The sequence below is a fragment of the Varroa destructor genome, unplaced genomic scaffold (assembly GCF_002443255.2).
Source record: "Varroa destructor unplaced genomic scaffold, Vdes_3.0 BEIS01000004.1, whole genome shotgun sequence".
Taxonomy (NCBI): Eukaryota; Metazoa; Arthropoda; class Arachnida; order Mesostigmata; family Varroidae; genus Varroa; species Varroa destructor.
In genome coordinates, this window is record NW_019211457.1 from 36,115,182 (window position 1) to 36,142,648 (window position 27,467).

Consider the following 27,467-nt stretch of genomic DNA (forward strand, 5'->3'; position numbering starts at 1 on the left):
CTCTGTGTGCCTTTGACAGGGCCTGGTTAATCTGCGCTGTCACTATCGGCAATTAAAACGTCATCGGTAAATAAAACGACTTAATCACTTTGGCTCTGTAGGCAATGACTGGATTATATCTTGGTCAATTTTTCCTACCTTTCAACTTGCTTGAAAATGTCATGTCAAGTCAAGATTGGTGCATACGTTCTCTTTCTGCTACAGTTATTGCTGTTATTTTACGCCATCAAGACTCCAGATCTCACAAATAGCTTTTACAGAAACGGTAACACCTGTGCTGTTGAGGCCTTAATGCTTTACTCATTACATATGTTGAAAGCATAGATCCTACACTGTGATATGCTCTTTACTGTTCGATTTTAGCAACGGTACTACGCGATCCACGTATATCTATAGAAACGGATATTTTCTCTATTTTAAGAGTTAAGGTGTCATTTTTACCGCTAGGGATCTTGCTCCTCTAGAAACACTCAATGTATATACGCACATAAATAGCTGTATAGCCTTTCGTGTACAGAAAGCAGAAACGTGTACGTACGATGCCCGTCGTGTTATCCTTGCCACTATATCCTGGTTTGACGTGACGCACAATTTCCTCATACCATTACCACAAACAATCAACCCTTTTTCTAGTGTTTTTATCAATCACAAAAAAAGTCTCAAAAAAATTTTACCCTCGTTTTTCTTGCTTGCTTTTGTCCTTTCACTGCTCCCGCCGTTCGTTTGAATTCCGACCACTTGACCCTCAAGGGTCACAAACTTAAAATAATATAATCCCGCCGCTCTTTCTCTGCCTGTGTTCGGCTCGACGGGATTGCGAGGGCGTTAATACATTGTATTACAATAGTCGGTCGATGCTTGATTTTGAACTGTATTATCCCCCAGTGCACTGATATTGCTGATTTCAATGCTTACATGAGTGGACTGTTGTTTTGATAAGCAGTGCCAACTGTTGTGATTGGCAACTTCCGGCTCATAGCCTCGTCATTGACCGCTCACTTATTAATGCAACAACCTAGGCCGAGACTACTTGAATGTGTATGAAATTCGGTTTCCCGGCTGATCTCACACCTCACTGACACTGGGTCGCTTACTGAACATTCTTCTAGCCTCTCAAACGGTACTGACCAATCGAACTTCCATCACCATTCACGAACCTTTTATGAATCGACGAAAAAAGCTCGTTTGAAGAGCCTTAGCATATACGTAACGCTCTTTGGTGTCGGGTACACGTTGACCATCTGCTCTTCGCTAGTACCCTGTCCTACTCTATTCTTTGACACCTAAGACCCAAGGAGGTATGTACTCCGCATGAAGAAAACACATGAAGAAACAACTTCCGCTGCACTCAGGTGTGTTCCACTTTAGGTGAGTTCCATGTTCACAAATTGCTCATCTGACTGTTTTGTGCTGTGGTGAGATCATTCATGGACCACATTGTCGCTAACTTAATCCTTGATACTTGTTGCCATTTATTGAAACTGGCCAGACGTATTACATAAACCCATCAATATCATCGTCGCCTTGCTGTTGCGCGTGGAACTAGCCGCTCGTCCCGTTCATTATACTAATGAAAGCTATCCGCGAACGAGGCTCGCATACGCAAGCCATATTTTCCACACATACACCTGTCTATCTGCCTCCACGCATATTCGGCTGAATCTACGCACTCATAAGGTCGACTGACATATAGAGTCGTTCAGTGTGGACGAATGAAGTATGAAACGAACGAAAGACGTTAACCTCGTATTTTGAATGAAAAATAATTTTTTTTAACTATTGGTGCAATATTCGGCAAAAACGTTTTTTTCCTTTGTTTGTAAGTCCTCATATCAATCCTATCAATGAGCTTTTAGCAGGTTGCTATGAGCCACGGGAAATCAAAGAGTCTGAGTGCTTAATAATCAAAAGATATAGGTTAGGTGCTGCCCGATTTGAGGCTGTACAAAGCAGTCCTGCAATGTTTCGATTGTATATTCTTCTTTGGTTCGACAGGACTGGCTTGTTTAAGCTCTGTGTTATGCCGCCATATACTCGATTTAAAGACCATTTATTAGGATATTTCTTCTTAAATATCTTCATCAGTCTATTTCAATAACCACTGAGCTGGCTGCTCTCATCCTTCAACCACCGTCTTCGCACGTCTGGCGCGTATGCCATACTGCACTGCTGTCTTATTTTTACACACATATTTTTTTAAGATATTGAGTCGCGCATAGCTGAGCTTTAGGAAAGCGTTAGGGTACCAACGGTTAGGTTTCTAAGAAACCTTTCTAAGAAAGTGCCAGACGTAGTCCTTGCGCTCTGATACGACAAAGCATGCTCTTTACGACCATGAACAGTCGGACTCTTAACTTGCTGTGAGCACACTTATAATCTGCAACCATCGAGAGCTCACCCGTTTGACGCGCTGTTGTCGCAGGAGCAATGATAGCAGATGTCGTATCCCAACGAACGTTCTTGGTTGACAATTCCGGCTATTGCGACAACTGCAAATCATTATTGGCAGTATTGTTGGCCATTAAGTCCGCAGCCCATCCTTGAAACCCACTGTAGTTTAACATGTTTAGTCTTTTCCGCAAATACTCCCAGATAAGACAAACTTCGCGTATAAATTCACCAGTGCTACTATAACAGTAATAATAATAATAAGAAAAGGACATTTTGCCGTGCGACGTACGCTTACTAGAAGCACTTCATCAAGCAGTACTTGCCTGGCTTGCACAAAGTAAATCAATGTTCCTTTTTGGATCTTAACGAGGCTGAAGATTCCTCAGAGCTGAGCTCTTCCTCCGCAAAGCGATCCACAGACACGTTCATGAATCTCCGTCATGCATTGGTCTATCTCGCTTTGTGATCGTGCACATTAGCACGTTCTCGATCGGGTTTGTCCCGAGTCCCCGCATCACTTGGTCCTCAGGCAGCGTTCTTGGGTTATCTGAGGTTCTATATACTCGATCCACTTTGTCGGTTTGCTATCAAGTCGTCTTCCTGCACTAAACAGACTTCACTAAGTCGGGCACGGTTTCGTCTATTCCACAACGCGGCCGCCAAGCTGTAACATCTTAGTTTCGTTTTTGGTAGGCCGAGACTCACTCTCTTGGGCCCTACTCTACATCCTAAATATCCACAGACCATTTACTGGAGTACTAAACTGTCTTTACAGTTTACTACAAATATAGTTTACCGTGGTAAACTTTTTTAACTGATGCGTTGTTTCCGAAGCTGTATGTGGACAAAAACCTATTTCGACGACATCTTCCGTTGGAAGTGTCGTCCTTATTTATAACTACCGTTCACTACAATTAAAACCCCAATAAATCACTAACTGGTTCTTTTCGAAATATCCCGCTTTTAACCCACAATAACTTGTTCACTCGTAACTTCGCATTAAGTGATACTGGCGTGTATAAGTTCGCTAAAGTGTTTGCCCACAAAAAGTTCCAACTTTTCCGGCTAATACATGGAGAAAAAATGCCCCAGAAGTGCAAAATATTTGAAAATAGGTTCAAAATTTCGAAGAATGTGAAAAAAACGTATCAGTATTTAGTGCTGGAGCCTATGTAGACGACTGAAATGGCAGTTGACATTTTCTTTTCTAAAATAGCGCTTGTATTGAAAAAAAAAAACAAGCTTCCTAAGCCATTGTGATGAACTTGGAAGTAGCGTAACGTAAGCCGTCTAATTCGTTTGTCCGGCATAGAAAGATTGCATAAGACCCGATCTTTGTTCGAGATATTTGTGATTTGCCACCAAAAGTAGCGCATGACTGCATAGTCGCTACGACAAACAACGCGGGATCGAACGCATATATATATATATATATATATATATATATATATATATATATATATAGACACTATGTATACGAATAAAATGTAACGATTTCGTCGTCCGTGCTATGGTTGTCAGTACACTATGTACGTTCGGTTTGGGCTAACTCCCCGCAAGTAATCTATTGAGTCTCGGTAGAACAATGCTAAGAGCTTGACATCTGTACAGCCATGCGGTAGTACAGTAAAATACATTTGGAGGAAACAAGATTATTGATGAGTGAGGGAATCTCGATTGCGGATATGTGTTTAGTATAAAAATGGCTTAACAAAGCATTGTTGACTGTAACTGAACCAAAGAAAAAGTACGAATTTACGAAACTCTACGAACTTAAGCACCCTATAGCCAAACAGTCTGGGTTAATGATGATGTAAAACAGATCCTACTACTTATAGCATCGAAATTTCAGTGTCCACCTCAGCATCGACTGTCGGGATTTCTATTAAACAGGTACGTTAATCGATGCTGTATTGTACTTAACATTCCAATTTGTAATTACGGGTCTCAAAGGGATCCTGACAACTGAAAAGAAAAAAGCACCCAGATACAGCCATAAACTAGAGTATCTGGAATTCTTAGACCGGTAGGCTGCTTACAATTACTAAGGACGGTCACACTCGTTTGATGATATTACCTTATAGAACATTTAGATGTGCACATTAAACTTCACCTGCTATCCAAGTCAAGGTAGAACAAAATCACAGTCGGATTTGCTTTCTATAGAGCTTTACCCATTATCCTTCCGTCCATCCAGTGTGCCGCTAGGCTGAAATAAGGTAAAGCTGACGCGTTGCCCTGTCAACTATAGCGAAGAAGAAGAAAAAATCTTAGCAAATCTAAATAAACTAGAATTGTGTGCTTCGTATTCACTTGTAGAGCTTTGAACCTCTTCAAAATCTCCGATGTTCGTTGGCAGTTCTATATAATTATTTTTGTTTGTGATTTAAACATTCTTTTCGTGGATCGATCTTTTTAAGTAGTCGAAACCGCTCGTGTGATACGCTTTTTAGAGCACAGACGTTAGTACGTTATTGAGATACGTTTCATTGTAGCTAAGTTCAATTTTTTTTGCATAAAATAGAGGTAATATAGCGATTTTTTTTCGAATTTTAGCGAATCAACGATTTTTTTTTATGGCAGCTATTTTTGAGTATAGTTCATGTGTTCCCTACTCTGTCCATTGCTAGTAAACTACGCTTACGATTCCAGTCTTATTTCAGTCATGTGCTGGTAATTGCTTGAGCCTCAAACGTGTTCGTATATTTAGATCAATGATATCGATGATTTGACTAATCGTCACTTGTTTGGGAGATGTTCCTTTGTATGCGAATAGATCCAACCAGTGCTGCTGCTGCTGCTGCTCCTATTACTAACTGAGCATCTTCTCAGCCATTGTTCCGCTTCCGTTGTAGCTGTTTCCGCCCAATGTTCGGTAGATGATCTTTTTAACGTGCAGGATTTCTCGTTCACCTTAGTCCCTGTGTATCTCCTCTGTTTCTTTGTGACCGCTACATACCTAATTTGTCTACGTTAGTTATTCAAATCGCTGATAGTCATCCTTAACTTTCGGAAACAGACGGAAAATTCTTCTGTACTAGATAACTTGCCCCTTGCACAAATAAGACGTAGCTTTAGAAGCTCGTAAGTGACAATATATAGGAGTTTTCTAGCGTACTGACACTATAAATGCAACCAACCTTTTTCTTTATACAGACATTTATATAATACGTGCCGGCTTTTGTTTTGCAGTAGTATGTATCTTCTTTAGAAATAGCGCTACATATGGGAGCCTAGCGTATCACAGTTTCGCATTTTTGAAATCGCGCTCGCCTAATGTTCACGTAATATCGGCATCGGACATTTGGGCTGAATCGCAAATGTGATAGTCTCAACATACAATAACGATGTAAAAAAACAATGCCAAACGTAAGAAGCAGTAAAAATTTTGTTTCGAAACTAAATGATGGACTCAGTGCCTTCATAGCAGATATCTTTGCCGGCGCGCTTCGGAGGTGTAGGCGCAGCTGGGTATTATATGCGCGTATGTAAGCAAAAGTGGCTCGCAACAGCTATACAAGATGTTTGCCATAATGTCTTGGCGGTGTCGCGCGGGTCGGTCCGTTCATCAAACGTCTCCGTTCCGGGGGATAAAGATAACGGAAACAAGACGAAGCGTAAGATGCTTGCAGCGCGGACTCTTCGTCAGCTCATAGTTGGTCAGGTATGCAGTATGTGAAGGAGACAGTAAGAGCACAAGCAAATGTCGAGTAGTATCCATCAGGTGTTCCCCAAGAAGCCATAAAGACCACATTGTTCTTCCGCGCTTCGCGAACAAAAACAGCGTCTACGTCACGCGGTGTACCTGTTTCGCCTTGTCCTGTAGCTCGTCATACTACTTTCCCCTTCCCTCACTCACTCATTTTTGCCTGCTCCGACTGCGTGCACAGTTTGTTCTTCTCAGTCAGTCGAGGTTCCCTTGTTCCTGGCCAACATTTCTATTGGTGAAGGCTCAAAGTGCCTGTCACGTGATATGCTAGCCCTATACCCGTCTCCTGGGTATCCCCGTCGTTGAGTATTCATTGAATTCTCTAAGTATATAAGGAAATGTATGATACGAGATAGAGCTCCCAAAAGAATAGGTAAAGAGAGTGAACGCCTACCGCGAATGCCCCTAGTTGCTGTCCAAGGCAGCTAAGAGTCGTTGGGAAAGCCATGGGACTACAGACCCTCAGCGGGAAAATGACGAAGAGATTTCAGGACATTTGGTAGATAACTACATCGAGACTCGTCAAGAGTTCACGATTACCTGCGCTGCCACATCTATATATACAAAGCTATATATAGACACATTTTCCTATGTATAGACTGCACTTTCGCGCTAACATACAGTTGGATCAAAGGACACAACAAAGAGACTGTTGGAACTTGTTTTTTTTTTTGCGACAGATTTACACACGAGTTGAGAAATGCTGTAGGCAAAATTAGACAACTATACGGTTCATGTACAAACCACATGACTATCTTACACACACTTAGCCAGACCAACGTGTTTCCAGACAATTAATCATAGTGGGTCCTCTAATAACTCCTTTTATAACTGTACGCGACCCGACCTCTCTCGAATCAGCTATTGATCAGAGACGTTGTTATATATGCAGTTCACACGTTGCAGTGGCATTGTTGCTTGCGGCACAAAACACAAAGATAAATAAAATTCGGTAGCCAAAAAACAGGGGAACGTACGTGATTCGTCACGTTTCGTAAACGGACTAATGGCATAGTTGTATAGGACTGCTGCCGTCACAATTGGGATTGCATGCGTATTTCTTTGCCTACATTACATAATGCACATATATGTATGTATGTATGGGCGTACCGGGGGTAGGGTTTACACCCACAACCAGAGCTCTTGCAATACCTGAACTTGGGATCTTAGTCGCGGTTGGCTTACTAGAAGTCATACTACGCGCCCTACTATTCGCAGTTGTCACAAATACATGGAGACTCCTGCCAAGAGGATTAGGAATACCGACATCTACGTGGATGAGCATGTGTGCTCGTCTAGCGATTTGCTACCATGGAAGGTATATGTCATGTCACGTATGCGCGCACTTACAAATTCTGAAAAAGACCTGAATGCTACTTAGTAAAATACACGTATATAAGCAGCGGTAACGAGTCAAGTCGGGAAAGACGTGAGTTATGTGGAGTCGTAGGTTCGCCTGTGTAAAATATTAAAATTCGCCCGTAAAAATTTAAAAATTTAATAGGACGTTGAAAGTCTGTCCAACACGTTACGTGCTCGCAAGATGTTATTGTATGACAACATTGTAGAAACTCTGTCATAACATTAGCCAGACCCTAGATGTCATATTGCTCTAACTAAATTAACACTTAAACGCAAAAACAGGTAACCCATGATACTAACTAGCCATAGTAACCGGAAGTTAGCAACCTATGCATTCCGAAAGATCAGCTACAAGCTTAATAATTAAGTTTTATATTGCTTTCAAAAAAGAAATGACTTTCTAAATTGCAATTAACAACTGCTCGGATCAATAAGTTTATCTCAGAGCTCACGGGCCGGTCTAATTGTCTGCTTTCCTCTGATGTTTTCATACGTGTTGGAATAAGACGATTGCAAAAAAATGGACGCGGGCTAATATTGAGATTGTATACAGACGCATAGCATATCCTAGTTTGCATTTCATGCCTATTACATATATGTTCGTGGAAAAACAGCATCGATGCATTCATTGTAAACTGGAAGGGCTTTGAACTTCAAAAAGCTTCGTATTTGAAACTGAAGCTCAGTTTAATAATTTTTTTGGCAACAGATAAATGCGTCAGGCACCAACCTGTCGTCCGATTCCGGGATTATTATTACTCTATTCATCCTGACTACGTTGCCGGAACATGCATCAGTTGCACTGATCTTGATGTTTACAGCTTTTTACACAGATTATACCTTTGAGATAAACTTCGTGTAAACACAAAGAAGATCCGTATTAGCCATACTTTTTACTTTCGCGGAATCCTTGACAAAAAATTGTCTTCTTTGTTTCCATTGGAATACCATTTGACTGCAAACAGGCACGAGTTCGCTACCAAAATTGTTAATCCGCTATATTAGTTTCTGTGAATTTTCAGTGTAATTATTTCTTACTGCCATACGTCTTCTTCTGTCTTTGTAAACGCCAGCAATGTGGTAGACGACACTTTAAGTAAACAGCGTTAGCATTTAGCAGAAGCCTACAAAATTACCCCCTGTCCATTCCTTATAATTCTTCCCCCTTGCCAATGCTATGGAAAAAGGAAAAACGCTTCATCCGTAAAACCGCAGAAGTAGCGACGGCGACGGCTGGCAGCGTTCGTACAGGCCACTATCTCTGCGTGCCTCTACCGCTGTTACGGCTACTGCAGTGAATGCTGCTTACGCGAGCCGTGATCCTGATAATAAGTGAACTGTGCAGCGCCTATGTGTGTGCTCGGTACGTTGCTTGCCTGGTTCACTGGCTAGCTCGCTGCAAGAGACCGTGTAGCTGAAATGCTTCAAAAGAGTAAAAAATAGAGAGCCGTTCACGGATGCGTAAACAGGCTGGGAGACAGACAGACAGCCAGTCGAAGTCAGACACACAAAGGCAACAGGCACAGTAATAGTAGGGGTATGTAACTGTGCAGCTGGGAGCAAGCCGCCCATCGTATTTGTTAGGAGAATAAGCCGCAGGCAGAAGGAGGGGGCGGTCGAATAAATAAAAAAAAAAAGAAAAAGGAACGGGGCAGATGGACGGCAGGCGATGGCTAAGTTGGAAGAAGAATATTTGCCACCAGGAAAACGACGGCGTGACAGGCTCGCTCGCTTCCCTGCCCTACCCCTTCTTCCACATCCAAAGCCGGACCAAGAGACAATGCGACATAGTCTGCTAAAGATGTTCGGTTAAAAAGAGACTGAAAAAGACTTACGGCTTAGCCGATCTTTCAAGAGGCGCTGAGGCGTTCAGAAGCAGTAGCTGCGAATGCTGTTGTTTTGTTGGCCCTAGTAATACTGCAACGTCTTAACCCGGCGCGAAGCACAACAAAGTTTTTCGAGGACGACTCCATTAAGAAATGCTGTAAGGCAGCTATATCCTAACTAGCCAGTCGGAATGCACCGCAAGAAGACAGGCAGGCAGACGGATGGCTGTCCAGTGACGGATAGCAGGCCAAAGTCTGTGTGAATGGATAAATAAATGAGGGAATGACAGAGCGAATAGGAACGACTTCCTGCTATAGGTATTTGCGTAAAACAGAACTGTCAAGTGCCCATCAGCAGGTGGAGGAAATTTTCAACCCGTCATTTCTGCCGGTGCTGCTCGTTCAGCGCGTCCTGGCGCGTATCATAAATATCGTGTTTATCGTATAACGATTCGCAATCGGCAAAATGCGTTCACAGTTTATAGGATTAAAAAGTTTTTTTTTTTAATTTACAGCATAACCGTGTCTACGAATTCTAAATTGAATATATATTGTGTGTAAAGTAGAACATGAGATGATTGCCAACCAATGTGTACAGTTTAAACTCGGTTTCATCATAAACAAATAGACTGCTGTGTTTAATATCTCCAGACTTAAAATTCCTCTAAAATTCATTATTTGAATAGGTTCATCTCGATTGCTTTACAACAATTGCTCTTATAAAAAAGATGACCATTTATCTATATACATTTTTTGGGATACTGCGTTAAAACTATAGGAGCAAGCATATATTTTCCGCATATAATATTTAATGACACGGTCATAAACGAACAGGATGTAACGAGTTCATCATACCTTAGAACTTAAATATGCATGTTTATATTTCTTGAAATAACTTAGCATTCTCAGCAAATAGGATGAAAAGAAACTTAATACTGTAGCAGGTTAAAGCTTTAGTTTTGGATTACTACCAGGTAATGTTATCAGAATTTTTTGCAAGCAGCTTTGGCGCGTACACTTAAGCACAGATTTGCCGGGAAACTGCTTTTTGTGCCATAGGATTTTTGCTAATAGCGTAAGTCTAAATGAAGTAGTGGTTAAGTACCAAAGTTAGCAGATGCCTGGGAAATCTTGCAGACGTAATCGTAGCTCTTCGGCCGACCGACTTTAAGAGATAGCAAGCAACGTCCTATACTATATGAGGAGCTTTGATATCGTGCGGCTCAGTACGCTAATACTTGCAAGCATGAGGTCCTTGGAACACAGATAGACATTTCTATGACTTGATTATTTTAAAACTATATACTCGTTGTACGAGTTCTACCTAACTGGTAATTATCTGCAGGACAAGCAATTGCTGTACAAACTAAGGCAACGACAACTACTAGCTATACCAAAAAACACAATGAAACTTCTCCATATTTTGCATAGTTTTGAAGCATCGACTGAACATGCTTATTTTCTATCTATGATCGCCTTGCATGTGACACGAGAAAACTGCCTGTAACAGATATAGCGATATATAAATTATATTTATTTTGGTTGAGGATAGATTCAACCGATAGAAAAAGATTGTAATAGGGAAGGTAGGCTATGTTGGCAACCACTAACAGCGTAACAGGTCATAGAGGCCTCTAGGCTGATGAGACCAGGGTTGTCAAACCAGGCGATCAGCATAGGATCTTGGTAAACTCCGCGAAATGTACGGCGCGCATAAAATGTGCTACGCACACCATGAACGGCCAATGAATGAAGACGGCATTTTTTTCTCTATAGCCTTGTTATGCCGATCAGATCGGAGAGTAACATTATTTAATTAGTTATTTACCAAGTGGAATTTATTATTTCAGACTACAAAAACGATGCATGCTCGTATAGTCACAAACACTCATATAACCCGAGAACCGAACCGCTCGTATACTCATAATAACGACACATATAAATCTGCAACATTGCTCTTTCTTAAATAATCGTTCGACATAGGAAATATCTTCCTTTTTGTTTTATTAAATGCTTGGTATTGACTATGGTTTCCTTGAAATATCTATATAAATTCTGTTAAAAAAATCGTCTATTAAATTAACAATTGTTGCACACACAGGTATCATGTTTGGTTTACTTATTCATAATATGAAGTTTATTAGTTGAAAAGTAGATGGGCGCGAGCTGAACATCTTTCTAATACATAGATTGTATAAATGTATATATACGGCTTACGCATATTATACGCATATATTTAAAAGTATTATAATGTATTGGGATACTTTTTTGATAATTTTGTGACTATTTCTAAAGAGTATACTGTTAGAACAAGTTAGGCTTATCACTAAGGTCGTTAGTTGTCCTAATCCGTTCATATCTGTGTAATAGATTTTGCGTGAGAAAATAAAGAACTACAGGGAGGTAACAAGCATTAACCATAGCAACGCAACGCAACGCGTGACCTGAGACATTTAGAGCGATGTTTTACGTAGAACGCTTCAAATATTTATAATAACAAACGAAAATAAACAAGGCTAGGTATACTTGAAGATATGTAACTAGGATTTACGGGGCAGGTCTCTATATTAACGTAGTTTTTATCGTATTTGCGTCGGTTTTCACTTCTTTCGACCCGCTAAGTCTCGTCTTCCAAGTGCGGACCCTACTTGAATAGTTAGACGCTGTGTATAACACTACTTGTTCGCGACTCTAGAGCTTCACTAATGATGGAACAAAACCTGCCATCTTCTTTCCCTGCTAAAAATTTGCTCTGGATACTTGTGAAGAATGTAACATAGATATGGTAAAGTTGGAATGAAGCAATGAAGAAAAATTTGGATGAACGATGTAGTGAAACACTGAAACATACGGTCCAACCATAAACGTCGAAGTATCCCAATGCTTAACATTAAGAAAAACTGTACCTGTATCACAAACCAACTGGCACTTATTTTAAACGGTCTCATCATGGCGTGTTTGCAACGAGTTTGGGCTAGATAACCGATATTGCTCCTTTCTTGGGCAATGTGGCTACTGGAAATCGAATCGTGTTGTATTTATTTCCTTTGTGTCATCAGTAACTTAGATCAAACATATGACAAGAGTTTGAAGATACACCGTCGAGAAGAACGAGGAACGTTCATGACCTAACGTGCATATAACCGTACCCGCACGGGATTCGTTTGTTTTCTGCTTGATGTTACATCTCAATGTTTATTGCCACCTACACTAAGATACTATTGAAATGTATATACAGTTTCTCGGTATACACTTTAGGTATACGGCCGAAAATACGGGTATCACTTACCTAGATCTTTGTTACGCGTTTGCTTCACCAGGACTACACGCTTCTGCGTGTAAGATAGCCTCTGTAAATTGTAAGTAATACATTGACCCCTAACGTTGCGGGGAAAAGAGAGCTTCGACTAAGGGCCGCGGTAACTACAAAGGAAGAAATGTAGCCGCACACGGAGCAATGGCACACAAGGGAGCATAAAAGAAAGGGGAAAACAGAAATGTCTTAAATATCGCAGCTCCTTTTGCCTTTTGCGATCATTTGCCCCTTCTTCGGTCGGGCAAAGCGGGTTCACTTCTCGTTCAGTCGCCATTACCGTTCTGATCCCCCACCTTTTGCGTCGATAACGTAGGGATCCTAGTTCAAACCATTTATTTGTTTGCGTTCTATCAGATCGGAAAGAGAGGAGAATAGCTAAATGACCAGCTGTATCCAGAACTGAAACAGGACACTGCGGACAGATGAGAGTCAGGCTGAGAAAATAGAATGAGCTAAGGAAAGCTTATCTTAGGAACTTCTCCACTTTTTTGGCATTATTATCTCTGTCCTCTCCGGATGATGACCCGTTTGATTCCGACAGAAGCGTAGAACCGAGTTACCCATCGTGGGACCCTTTTTAGTTGTTAATGACTTCAAGCCAATAATAGTAGTTACCGCTTTTTCTGCGGTCGAATCGGGTTCATAATGTCTGCAGTAGCATGTATCAAAAAGTGATCACTTCTACCAAAAGTTGTTAGGTATTTTTTCTTGATCCTGAGTTGGTAAACAACCCGTTCCAGTGCAGGATGCTACCGACGCTCCCATTTTAAGTACCGAAAGGTACTTCTTAGTTTTGCCAGGTCGCATTCGCAAATCACTTACCTTCCTTTTTTCCATTAGGCTCATTTGCTGCTTATCTTCGGTAATCGATTTTCGCAGACCGAGCGAGAATGAACTAAACTAGTGCCTATTCAAATGGTTATTATAATCAATCATATCTTTACAATGTAAAGCAAGGGTAAGTGTGCCGCTGGCAGCAACGGGTACCAGGCGAGGTTCGGCATAAATTAGGTAAAAAAGAAAAGCATCGCTTTAAGGCTATTGTTTTTTTTTGTTGTCGAGAAAGCAGCATGCCGTAACAAACAGCTTTGCAATTGACTTCAAGTATCAATTATAGTGAGAAGATACAATAGTACCTACACATTTGGAAAAGCGTGTACCGTACGGCGAATACGGCTCAAAAACTGGGATGGATCTGGACAAATATCTCGTATTGATCGCCCAAGCACTATCAAATTTTACATCCCTGGCTCTTCTTTCTGTTGTTGTTATGTGCTTTTAGTACAAGGGGTCTTCCTGAAACGTTATCCTAATGTACACCTGTTTTCTTTACATTTTCTTCAGGTATAATGTTCTTTAAACTGTTCGTTAATTGTAATTCTTTAATTGGAAGAACTGCAATCGACACATAGCAGTGAACTATAATTACCGATGAAATGTTTGCCATTGCCAAACGGTTTGGACGCCTGTTAAGAACTAAACCTTACCTGACGATATTGGTGCATACAGTAAACAAATATCTGTCTTATACAGTTACGATGTGACGATTGAAGGTCCAACTGGCATTCTACAAGTATTTACGTTGTTGTCGAACTCACTCGCAGCCCTCATTGGGAAAATTTTGCCAGTAACGGTATACGGCTCGTTCGATTTATGACCTCTTCAACGTCTTCACTCCCTCGACATACCATCAGTCGTCTTGATATCCATTGAATTATATGGCGGTTCTCAATTAAGGGTTTTTTTGGTGGAGCTCGACCAATTTATAGCTCTATACATATATAAACTTGCCCCCATATTTTACTACCTCGCCATTGTAACCTTTGGTAGCTCTGTCCTGCAGCGTCAGTACTAAAACGGAGAGATTTCGCAGCACCTATGGCAAATAATGTAATCGTCCCGTAGTCCCTTGGCGGACGTTAATTCTTCTTTTGGAGTTGACTTTGGATCGATGGACCAGTTTTACCCCGTCCCATCTGAACGAGTGCCTGTGACCACGCGTGTTCATTAGGAGAAGACAAGACAAGTACGTTGATTTCGCTTGACCTCGAGGATACTACTATATAAGCTAAGCAATTACCATATCGAGTATATAATACAGGTTATTTAATAACCGTCTGCAGCTGTTAACATCATCATGCCTTTCAACGTAGCGCATTGCCGTATTACTATTGCTTCCTTATTACTGCTGACGATTATTACTTTGATTGTTATTGGTACTCTACGAATAGTGTTGAGCTGGAGGAAAGAAATGTTTCTATAATTGTACATAGGCAGTGCAGAACTTATTGACATGCAAACATACGAAGCTCAATTAACACACACCCCAATCGATACGGAAGTTTCTATTTGACATCTAGCACTGCCACAGATACGAACGTGCCCATCTCCAGGACAATAAAACACAGTCTCTCAGTTGAACGCGCCAGCCCAGCAGAACTTCAGAGCAAGACTGTCAAGCAATTCGGCGAAGTCTAACCCTTCACGCAGCCCTGTCTAGCTATAATAACCTTAGCATGAAAAAGTGAAATTTTAATACTAAGTATATTCTAATGACATTACAGTAGTAAAACGAAAAAAATTTTGAATAAATAGCGCCTTTCGAACTAATATTTAGATGAACCTTAAGATTTAATTACGGATATACCTTAAGCTTTCATTATATATATATATATATATATATATATATTATTTACGACTCCCTTCGGGTAAATTTTCTGTGGCGGCGTTAACAATCCTATGTAATATCTTCTAATAATATGCTTCTGTGTTGGAATATATCTTCGTTGTCAGCTGAACCTGCATCGTGGTAAGGAAAATATTGAGCAAAACAGACTATATATATCCTTTGGCAACTTTGACCGTCTGGTTACCATCTTGTTTAGTGTGCGTAATATAACGATTGTAGGTTGTATCTGCAAGGTCTTCGATGAAGGTCATACAGCTATTGGGAATGATTGCGTCACATCGAAATGATCTTCAAACGCTTGATGATGTTCATCTAATAGCAATATAGCGCTGAACCCTTTATGCTTTACATCTCACAACAGTTTATTTATTGCGTATTGATCAATCGTCACACTTATGTGTAACGATCTGACATTTTTGTCCTTTTTTACCACGTACAGTTGATAGTTGTAGCAGATGGGAGCTGTGATGCCCAAGTGCACGGCAAATATCATATCTTATTGAATGCTGCTTAATGGAGCTGGCCTAAGTAACACTAAAGACTTGTACATCTGGAGCATTTATGTTCCATCTTTGATAGCTAATGAAAGCGACAGGGAGGGCTCTTTAGATTATCTGTTGATTAAATTTGTGTTGTAGGACTGAGGGTCTGTCATTTGTCGGGCATCAGATCATTTACAAATGCTTCAATATGGCCCTACACGATATACGGGACTTACGAACACCTAAGCGAACGTGCTGCTTGGGCGAATCTATGAAAGCGCATCGAGACCTCTCATCTGACTAGGTAAACGGGATAAATGCGTTTATCCACAGACATCTTTACTCTTACTTACAAACGTGCGTGTCCGCCGTTGCAAGTGTTCTGTCTTTATTCTTTACAATTAAGACAAATAGCGAGAGAACAAGGCGAAAGAAAAAAATTATATATATATATATATGAATATGAAGTACATAAAGACAACGGGTTCGTCCTTCAAGGAGTGGGTTGAATCCCACAGGAACCGTTGTACGTGAGTAAATACATCTTTCGATATGTGCATCATTCGTCCATTGCGACTTGAACCGCTGCTGTCATCCTGCTGTTTCCTGTGTGATGGTTGCCCACAAATCCGAATGGGTTTACTCGCAGACCCATCTGGTGAACGACAAACGATTCAGTGCCAGTAGGTAGTCGAGAGGGCGTCGTAAAAATTCATATTTGCTATCCTCATCTCCGCCATCGTGACCGCGCTACCTCCAGGCCCCACGCTTTGTGGTCCAAGCCCGTTGGGCCCCCTCCCCTTGAGACAACTGGCTGTTGTATGGTGCAGCTCTATTTGCACCCTAGGAACGAAGCGGAACTGCTGGTAACTGCTAAGAGCAGAGGCCGGTCAACCAAAGCGGTATGGCAGAGTGACTCAGTGGCTAGGGCGGATCTGGGGATGGGGATGATATGTGATGATGTGAGTACACAAGCCCGTGTGTCCAGCTGGTCGGGCCGCCGACCCTGACCGAGCACCCAAAGATGGCCAGTGGAGTTCTGAACACAAGCGACAGCACGCAACACTCATCAACATCAGAATCATTATCGCGATGAACAGAAGAATAGCAGGATGAGGGCAACTGTCAAATTAAATATACTCATTGCCTTAGCCCGGTGGAGCGGAGCATCAGTTGACACAGAGGGAGACCTAGAAACTGAAAGGAACTGAGGGTCAAGAAAGCATTGCTACAATGCCCTTAATTAGCCCATCCCGCTAAGTGACATTCGCTTTTAGTATTCTTATGCAGTCAGATGCGCATATTCAGTTTATAACGCAATTTAGAAATGATTGCCACCAGGTATTCATTACAACATCTGAAGGATAAAATGTGGTTCACTAACGTAGCTCAGTCGTTTGGAAGACTATTTACAGAATAATTCCCGCTAGCTAGACCCTATGCCTTGACTGCGCAATTGATGAAAAAAAAGAAAATAGGTTGAAGAGAATGAAGATTTAAGTTTACTTTTCTATCGCATAAATTATTCCTGCAAAACAAAATCTATTATAACGCTATCAGTCATCATTTAGAAATAGAGTACTGATTCATTGCCTTAGTTTATAGGTCCACAGACTTCATTAAAGTAAACGCTAGTTTGCGGTTGAAATGAGAATTAATTGGTTTATCCTCTTCGCGTCTTAATTTGTCTAGATTAATAATAAGGAACCTGGACTCGGCATCTGTATTTTAGCATTCAGTAGCTAGCTTTAGGTGGTTGCTTTCTCGAAGTGTTTAATAAAGTTACCTTTTAATAAGCGTTGACCAAATGTTTCTGATAATTGTTATCAAGATAATCTTAAATCCGGGGTGCGCGAAGTATAACAGGTTTATAAAATTTAAGGAATAGCATGAATGTCTTTACTATAAAGACACACAAAAACGGACTTGCATCAAAGCTTTTTGTTAGTCCGTATCGAAATATACAGTATTGAGGGCTTATCAGCCAAGCTAGTTCAACGTGAGGGTAGCAAACACGAAAGTCGCGGATGACACTCCGATTTTTCTGTCCGGGAGGCCTGACGCTTCCGGAATGAGCTTGTGACGTAGCACAGTTTTTCCTTGAAACTCTGCTCTACGAATGAAAAAAACTTCGTTCGTATTACATGCTTTGATCAAAATCCTTATACTCTTCCCGGGTCATGTACTTGACTGTATCTCCAGCCCTTTCAAACTTATAGAAGATGTAGGACTAAATGTTGGCGGAGATTTTGTAACCAGAAAAAAACTTGCTATACGTGCTTAGCGTTTATAAGATTGGCAATTATGATAATCTCACATATTTTTTCTTAAAAAGTGCGGCCGTTGAGGCCACTATCTTTTAACGTTACTTGTGAGTACCAGGAGTAAATAAGTTCTAACGTAGGTTTGTTACTTTCAAAATACTTTGCATTCAAGTTGCACGTCTATAAGGTACTAGCGAAACTTAAGCACTGTCGATTATATAGCTTTGAGAGTTTTCTAGGTTTAACATATTCATTTTTGTCATTTCAGTCAGGATTTTTGTCTCCTTTTCAGGTGTGTTTTTTGCGAAGTGCACCCTCTGGCCCTAAATTGCCATAAGGTTATAGAATTGCCAAAAATTAAGTCATACAAACTTCCTCATATAACTATTGGTACGAGGATCTCAACGGCACGCGCCATTCTTTCGTCAGCTTCGGATTCGTACGATTGCTGGAGGGAGAAATAGAGTATGTGGTAATTCAAGGTATGCTCGCAACTTACTGTTTCCGACGTTAAAGGAGAAAGAACATCCCCTGCCTTTCGATGTAGAGATACAAAAGCCCGAAAAAAGGTCTTGTATTTAACCAAAAGCTTCTCTGAAATGAAATTCTAATAGCCCTGAGTAACTTCCACCAGCAGAGATCAACTGCAAATGAATCAGCATTCAACCTAGTATTAAAAGCCTGGCCTTATCGGTGAACTCACATGCTAATCTGACTTTACCTCACGTAAAATCCAACGTCACGATTGTTATATTTCTGTTTCGCGCTACATACGTGGCAAATGGAATCAACATAAGAAATAGAGGGAAAACAGGAGCGTTGCTGACAGAGAAAACCACCGTCCATTTTTGCCGTTATATGAGGCGTACAAAGTCGTAATCCCAGATTGTCGCTGTCAGTTACAAAGGCATAGTTCGCTTTCAGATTGGTTCGTCTGTGCTGTTTATCCCTGCTACATCAAACTATAATAATTCTTTTACGCCTGAACATAGTCGTAGCAGACTTCACACTCTCAATAGATGCAGCTTCCTGAGCGGACCGAAGGGCAGCTCGTTCATGTAGCATTTGAATGAACGAGCACCACACAGCCACGAATGTCACTATACTGATCAAGGGAACTTTCTTAGCTTTGCAAAATCGTTTTGAGACAATGCTCCCTTAGAGTAATGTATATTGCCTTTGATCAATACCAATACGAGATATACTTACCGATAAACAATCCAATATCTTCAACTATTGAAATATTAGCCTTTGCAGTGCATGTAATTCTACATACATCGTAAATGCAGCCATAAACCATACAGCCTCTAACGTACACTTGCTATATGTCGATGCAGTGAATATGTATTAAGGACTCAGCCATTCATAGCAGTCATAAATGCATTTTCTCCTTTATTGGCCATGACCTTGCTAGGATAAGAGAATTTCGGATAACGAATCTGCATCGCTGAGAAAAAAAAAACTAGGACATCTCATCGATATTAAAATTGTTCTAGTGTGGGCGACATTAATTAGCGTTAGTCATTACTGTCGAGCAGTTGCGTATACCAAAATATACTTGAAGTGACAAAGAAAGCGACTAAGACGAAACGCGGATGGAGAACGCAGAAAGGAAGGGCAAGAGAACATCGAAAGGCGAAATGATGACGACCAGTTTGACAAGGAACGAATAGACCGAATGGCTTAAACACAGATATGACCGTTCCTAGACGTTAGAAATGTTTCCGGATGGTTCTCGTTGTCTTTCTTTTATCCTCGTTTTTGTACTGTTTGTTCAGGGAGACGGTCGACGCTAATGCAGGCGGCACGGACAATGGCGGAAAAAGGATAAGAAGCTGATCCAGCAGGGGGAAAAACCTACGAGAAAATCGCAGAATAAAACGTCCTGAAGGCGGTCGGCGTCCGTTTGGCAGATTTTCACTGTTCATAGTTCAGCTAGCCGCTACTTGAATGTGAACCCGCCATATGTATAAGCGACCGTATGCCTATGCATTCTCTTCTGGCCGCCTTTGGTTCCCACTGGAATCGAGGGTTATGGAAACAACAAATGAACAAGAAGGAAGTGCGAGCGGTGCATCATGGTCAGGCAGGGCTGATCTCACCGTTATCTTTTCTTTTTATTCTTTTTTCCCTATACTATTTGTTTTACTTTCTTCTAACACGATCCATCGACCCCTTCATGCATCCGAAGCCAGATGGCAGCACAGTACCAGCATCGCGGCTCTGTGTTTGGCATCAATAAAGGCAAGAACACAGGAAGATAGCATACTTCTCCTCTTGCCGCGTCAGGGGCCACCATGGCGACTGCGGCCCGAAACCATGGACGTAGCTGGGCCGAGGGAAGTTTACCGACGAACGAAATAGCAGATCAAATGCACAACGAATAAGCGATGAGACGAACAGTTGCAAGAGACGCAACTATAGGAGGATGCCGTCCTGTAGTAACTAAAAACGACGTTATACGCGATGCCAAAAAGTGCTGACGCTGCTAAGGTCCGGACCGTTGCTGTTGCCCATATACATTGCGTCTGGCAGAAAAGGAACGTTTACAGAAACCGTAATAATAATAATAATAACAGCAGGGCGAAAAGAATAACACGAGTGACAACAACAACTTAAGCTGCCAGTGAGCATCGAACACTGCCATAACGCCATCGAAGCAGCCAGAATTCTTACTGTCTTGTAACGAAGAAGAAAATATATACATATATCGTCTATGTTACGTCCAGTATCGCCGTTAGGCATTCTATCAGGTCTAATGTAGCCTAAAAACTCCTATCCAGTGTGTGTCCTAAATCGTCACACGATGACGTAATGAGTTTTAAATGATATGTTCCCAATGTAACAAAGAAGACTACTCCAGTCGTACAAGGACGGCCAGATGAATGGCCTGGGAAAGTGCGATGGAATATGCGAACCCGCTATAGTCATACATACTAGTATATGTTCATCTTTGCTTGCCGAAGGATGAAACATTATGCTGTATAAGAAATACTTCACTCCGCGTGAAGGTCACGGAAACAGCAGCAGTGAGATCAACGAGAACACAGTTACCTAGTGTCCATAGCGGATCTGCTAGAATGACTATAGCAGCTGGTTCGAATAGTCGAAAATAGGATTGTCCTATAAAAAAACTTTACCATTATCTGTGTTCAACTCTGCGAGTGATGCAAAAACTCAATAAGATTCGAAATGGGCTATCACTGTTGATATTTTACGTCTATACAATACGTTATTTAGGGTCGAATAAACAACAGATGTTTGTTCTTTGTGAATATTAGGTGCATTTCATCCAAGAGTGTGCTTAATAATACAATATGAAATTAAGTTTGAGTAGATACAGATGTTATATGTAGAAAAGTATATGGAAAAAATATACACATATATAAATTAAAAAATAAAACATTACCTTTAAGACCTGTATTCATTCAGTCGCTCAATGATGTGCTAAAGCCTGCACGTTTGAGCACATGCATATCGAAAGATGTACTCAATAGAACGATGAATGATAAAAACTATAAATGCAAGACTGGCTGGAAGAGGCTGCAAATTTAGGCCTTGACAGGCCTTGCCATGTGTAGTTTTTACGAGGAAGTTTACCAGAAAAGCATGCCTGTACATTTATATATATATATATACACCAGATTTTAGGTTTTTTAGAAGAGGGTCAAAGGAAAGCCTTTGTTAATTAATTAATCATTGTGATTAATGTCGACTCTGTGTGTGTGTTTAAAATAGAACGGCACAGATTCGCTGCTAGAACTAAAAACACACGTATGAATTTGCAGCAGCCACCTTCTCCTTATAGCTCTCTGACTCCATTCTTGAAAAGAGGATTGGAGGTTACAAAGGACAGATTGCGTTGTAAAAAGCGGGGTACGAGTGAAAACGCCAACGATGTGCCGCTCATTATTGAACGGTTAAGCATCGGGATTTAATTAACACCAATCTACAAAGTATATTTACTACTTTACTAAATGGGACACGGCTCTAGCAAATCGTTATTCCGCCTAACTAAGAACATATATTAAAGCGTCCAGTAATTATATGCGTGGACATTAGTTGTAGAAACGCAATTAGTTTTGTTATACCTTTGTTATAAAGTGCGGTACCATAGATTTTGGTCAGTTCAAAGTACACAATCTCCTATAGAGGAGCGGATAAAAGGACTGTTACCGGATCCACTGTAGAAATGGCTTGACCTTTTAACATGTAGATCGAAAATGAGCTTATGAATTAAGCGCTGTGCCTACCTGTACTTCGTCTACTAAGAGAGCCGATGCCAAGTTGATGAATGAATTTCAGCGCTCTAGATTCGTGTTCGCCTACTTGAGTTCCGTACGGTCCCCTAGCGGAATCCTGGTGTTGGTAAAGAAATATGCAGCTCCGTGTACCCTGTCATTGAGTCATATAATAACATGGGTACCATATTGTCATGAAAATGGATTTTCAGCTGCAAAGGCTGTCCCCCGTATTTTTCGCTTACCGTAGGAATAATCAGATTCATCTTACATACCGCTAAGAACCATGAGGTGAATATAAACTGTACATACTATACCATGTGTATTTACTACTACATTCATATCGTCTATGAACTCACTGGCAAGTAACCATTGAATTCAAATATGGCACCAGCATAATACTTGAATGCAATGGTAGCAGCAGCAGCAGTGACAGTTGGGCTGACAAAGTCAGTTTTACGGAAAACGGATAAAGGAATGGAATACTATAGAAGAAACAAGATTTTCCCTATTTTTACTTCCCTTTTCTTTCCTTATCTACTCCATTTTCACTGTCGGAATGTCACTCATTATATTTATGGCGCACCGTTCAGCAGTTGGTGGACAGTGAGGTAAGGGATCAATCAACGGTTAAAAGGGGCACTAACAGTGATTGGAAAGAAGATGTTTCTGATGACGACGGACACGTCCATATAGTGGAAATGAAGAACGAAGTACGTGGTAAAAGAGCATCAAGAAGCAGGCGAAGATGTCGCATTATGCCTGAGCGGTCGAGTTGTTAGCAGCGAGTGGGAAAAGGGACCAACGCAAAGACATCGATTCCCAATGCTTTGTCGTCGCGGAGTTTACTTTGTGAACTCATAAAATCTCGGGGACAGAGGGCAAAAGCATCTACCGCAGCGGCATAGGTTAGTGCAGATGGTGAAAGCTGCGGTTGGCATAGTAGAAGGTGATGGTACGCGACGTCGTCATTGCTGCAAGGGAATTTCTCATTCACATTCGACTCACCGTCTGCGTAAACGCAATTTTGCCTTCAATTAACATACATACATATGGACATATATCTCGCTCTTCATCTCAGCCTCGTTTTCGGTCCGCTTGTCCTGTTAGCTCCCCGCGAGTAGTAGACGTAGCGAAACTTGTTTAGTCATGTTTAGAGCGCAAAAAGGAAAATGTCCTTAGTAGAAGACAGAGACGTAATGAATAATGGACGTATGCTGCTCGATCTACTGATGGTACTGCCTCAGCCACTGCTATGTGGAATCTCGTCTCGCTTCCTCGTAATTCCTTTGACGCCGCCCAAACGAATTGATGCTGAAGGAAAAGCTCTTCGATTCCCTAATCGAGTCTAGTCGTCGTCCAACCGTCGTCTTTTTCAGCCACATCGATCATTGGTCCTCATGGCGATTTAGAGGGGGAGCCACAAGCGTTGTTGTTGCCTCGCTACAGCCATTTTACTGATGACGCCCAACGAAGGTTGGAAATAGGTCAATGAGTAAGTCTGTGCTTGCTAGTGTGACTTACTGGCCGGCTGCTAGGTGGCTATCTTCCCGTCAGTTATCAATCGCTTGCCATTTTGCTATCAAGCTACTTCGAGACGTTTGATTTCTCCTGTTCAGCTTCTTCTTTTCCTCGTTGGTCGGTCAATGGTGTAACTGCCACTGGCACCTCTAACAGCAAGAGGGGGCAGGCGACCTAGTTGCCAGCATACTAACCCAAAGCTATGGGTGCGAGGGATCATCGTAGCCGGTGCGCACAGCCAGGCACAACAAAAGATAGGCGCCGCAGTCATAGCCCTTAAACAAAATGACAGAAAGCCTACTTTTTAACTATAACACTGCGTGCCAATGATGGGAAAGGCTGTGGCACCCACTCATTTAGCTCCATCATATTTGCCCAAATCGCCATTCTGATATAGTTAAACTCAACGTACAAAAATATTGTTACTATTGTCGCTGCTGGAGAAAGGTCTACAAAGTGGACACATAGCCCAGCTATTCTCATAGAGACGAAGAGCCACGTCTGCTATTGATTCGTTGATCGAACCGGTGCCGATTGTGGTAGAATGATCGATTTTGATGGGTAGACCTGTGAACAGATAGGTTCCACAGGCGTGCCTACTTTAGGTGTGAACGAACACTGTGCTACATGCAACGAAACTCAGTAATACGATATTACCGCGTTTTTATGACACGCAGCTATTTTCAGGTCTTTAAGTCGATCAGAGAAGACGAGCTGGTTCGCGTCGATATAGCCGGTGAGTAGTAAGGCCAATCCTCTGGTGGGTCATCACAGTTATTTACCTATATGTGTATCTTAGACATGCAGTGTTTTTTAATGGAGTCGCATTATCGCGTTACTGTCATGAAGAAAGGCTCATGAAAAGACATATCGATACTAGCGCGAGGTCCTGTCATTAAAGCTTAGGTCCCATAAAAAGGTAGCGCAACATAAGAAACTTGTAATTGAACAATCAAGTATTACATTGTCAACATTGGTAAAGGTAAAAATTGTATTTCCATATTTAGAGAATTCATAAAAGAACTCTTGAAGTTACCTTACATTGACCAGTTTCTACAAAATAAATAAGCCTTGATGGTCTCACAGTCCTCCTGTGTAGTGTCTGTTCCGATAGTCCAATGCAACACGACGTTGTTGTTGATATGCTGCTCATAGTAGAAGACAGAGTCTGTTTACTTCGGCTTCATAGGCGCAAGTTTGGCCAATCTTCCCTTCGTGCCATCTACAAAGAAGATCATCTTGAATGGGGATTCTCTTCGTTCGGGGGACATTGTCCGCTTCTACTGCGTCAATAATTCGCACGCTCCTGCATCTCTTGAGCAGGTCGGCCACAATAGGCGCGGACGCACAGAAGAGCGGCATGCTCGAGCAACCGACCCAACTCATTGCCCAGATCTAGAAATCTTTGCCTGGTCAGTTTCTGGGCTCTTAATGTGTTTTATATCACCATGTGTGAAATAGTGGGGGAAGGGCGAGAGGCGTATTCAAGAAAGTTGCGCACACTATTGGCCATTCACTTATTGACGCTACTGCAAGGGTTTAGTCTATTGGACCCAAGGTCAATGTCTCCTGTTCGAATTGTTTGATTGATCACGCGATTATTTTATGCGCGGATAATAGCAGAAACTCTGAGGATATTTGGACGGTGACCGAATGATTGAATCGGATACATGGATGATGGGCGCAAACGTATTGATAGCTGTGAAGCAAAGAGAAGAAAACAGACAGAAAGGAGGGTTCAGTGGGAGCGATGCCGTGAATTGTCATATCCTGGTATGCTACCGCCATACGGCTAACCATCACACACGGTTACCGCTGATAGTGCTGCACGGATCTATTCACAGCAACCACTTTCAATCGGGAAAAAAAAAGCTAAAAGTGGAATTAGGAATAAATCTTCTGGGACTCATTGCCTTCGCTCACTCGGGCTTCCTCTAATGTCGATCTGGGGACAGTGTTCATTATTGGCAGCATAGCGTACTGCTACAAGTGCTAAAGCTATTGAAGTGATCGTTTTGATGCTTACACAGACTGATGAAGACAGACAACCAAGGACTAAAACATTCAATAGTTTCAATTCCCGGTTTGAAAGTAACTATCTATTACTAAAGAAAATATGCTCTTTGACAGAAGATGAAAAATGCTTCTACGTTTTAGGACGCTTGCTGTCGGACAAGAACCTATAACGAGTACAACTTGAGGTAATAATTTAGTTTAAAATCGTGTTCCTATATAAAAAAAAATTACTTATACTGCTGAAGTTTGTTTTTCTACTCTACGTTACCATCATTATTTTCTCTAAGCGGTGTCGTAGCCCCAGGGGTGATTAGGTGCATCCATATGCACATCAGAAATTAAGGAGGTCATCAGTACGTAAAATTTACATAGAGCAAAAAACTCATTGTAATCAAGTGCCTCGATCGTGATTTGCCATCTACGCTATGTTTATAGCACCTGAGATTATCATTGATATCATGGATCACGATTATTTAATTAATATAATTAGGCACACGATTTCTATAAAATTAGGTTTATGCTCCTCTTGACACCATCAGGTTGGTCGATAGCGTTGTTTCAAGTAGATAGCGCCTTTTATTTGTTTGAGAGTTTCATTAGTCATAAAATTTCGTTAAAATATGAATAGAAGACTACTTTCCCACAATAGTACAGTGCTAAATTGTTAGTTTGTAAGCGGATTGTGCCTTAGTCGAACAAAAACGTCGCATTGAATGTGAAGGTTCCTACCTTGGCCGATCAATATCATTAAATAGAGCTTACGATCGAACGACTTATTAAAAATTATCACCGGCGGAAACCACTCTCACACTTATTTAATCACCGATAATGTAGTTTTTTTTTTGACTGTGAAGTAGTTTTTTGAAGTTACTGACGCTGAAGATGTTTCTATTCAAGGCCACTGGGTCGCTCCTTAACCGAATGAAGCATCTAGAAGCAGACAAGTTAACTAGCACACCTTTTTCTCCCTGTGTTCGGCTTAGTACAAATAACTTACAATCTCATTTCGTGTACGATATACTCCGATAGGACAGCTGACAGCCCGCAGGATAGGTCATAAACGACACTAGCTTTATTTTTAACGTTTGTAATGTTGGATAGATTATAGTTCTCGAATAAAAGCTAAGGGATCTAAAACCTGCAGCGTTTCAGCTTACTGAATCTGTAACATTACCTAGACCCACAACATTTACAACAGCTCTATTTTCGAAAGAAGAATGCCCATATGTGGGACAACTAAAAACGCATCGGGCGATCGTAGAAACACTGGATGAAGCCATGCTCTTGCTTGACACTCGAGATTCCAATCAGAAACGCTAATTTCGATCTCCGTACGATACCTTACGAAACTCGACCCAACTTCTCTCTTACGGGTCTTTTCTTGCGTAAGCTAATTGAAACTTTCTATCAACATTCCAAAGATTTTGGGTTCGAGCGGGGCGATGAAACGCATTCACGAAATTAATAGAGGGCAAAATTGTAGTGAAGTTCTTTGACTGGCAGAGCCTTACTACAATAACCCTGCCCTCTGGCATGTTGCTTATCGTACAGCTTCAGCAAATAGATAATTTCACCTTACGCCCGTTGGAAACGCATGATGCTCTAAAACTCGTCATTGATCTTCTATCGACATCGAGACCTCACTACGTT

General features: G+C 41.3%; 1 protein-coding gene and 1 long non-coding RNA gene across 3 annotated transcripts in view; both read left to right on the plus strand.

Annotated features, from left to right (window-relative positions):
* LOC147756137 (uncharacterized) overlaps positions 1-26,856 on the plus strand; it is a 63,229-nt gene extending 36,373 nt beyond the window's left edge. Inside the window, exons 2-3 of the long non-coding RNA XR_015327064.1 lie at positions 18,332-18,521; positions 19,818-26,856. This is a non-coding gene — a long non-coding RNA (uncharacterized LOC147756137). The remainder of the gene's footprint in view (positions 1-18,331; positions 18,522-19,817) is intronic.
* Positions 1-27,467, plus strand: part of Ptp69D (Protein tyrosine phosphatase 69D) — a 577,123-nt gene that overhangs the window by 347,492 nt on the left and 202,164 nt on the right. The window lies entirely within an intron of this gene.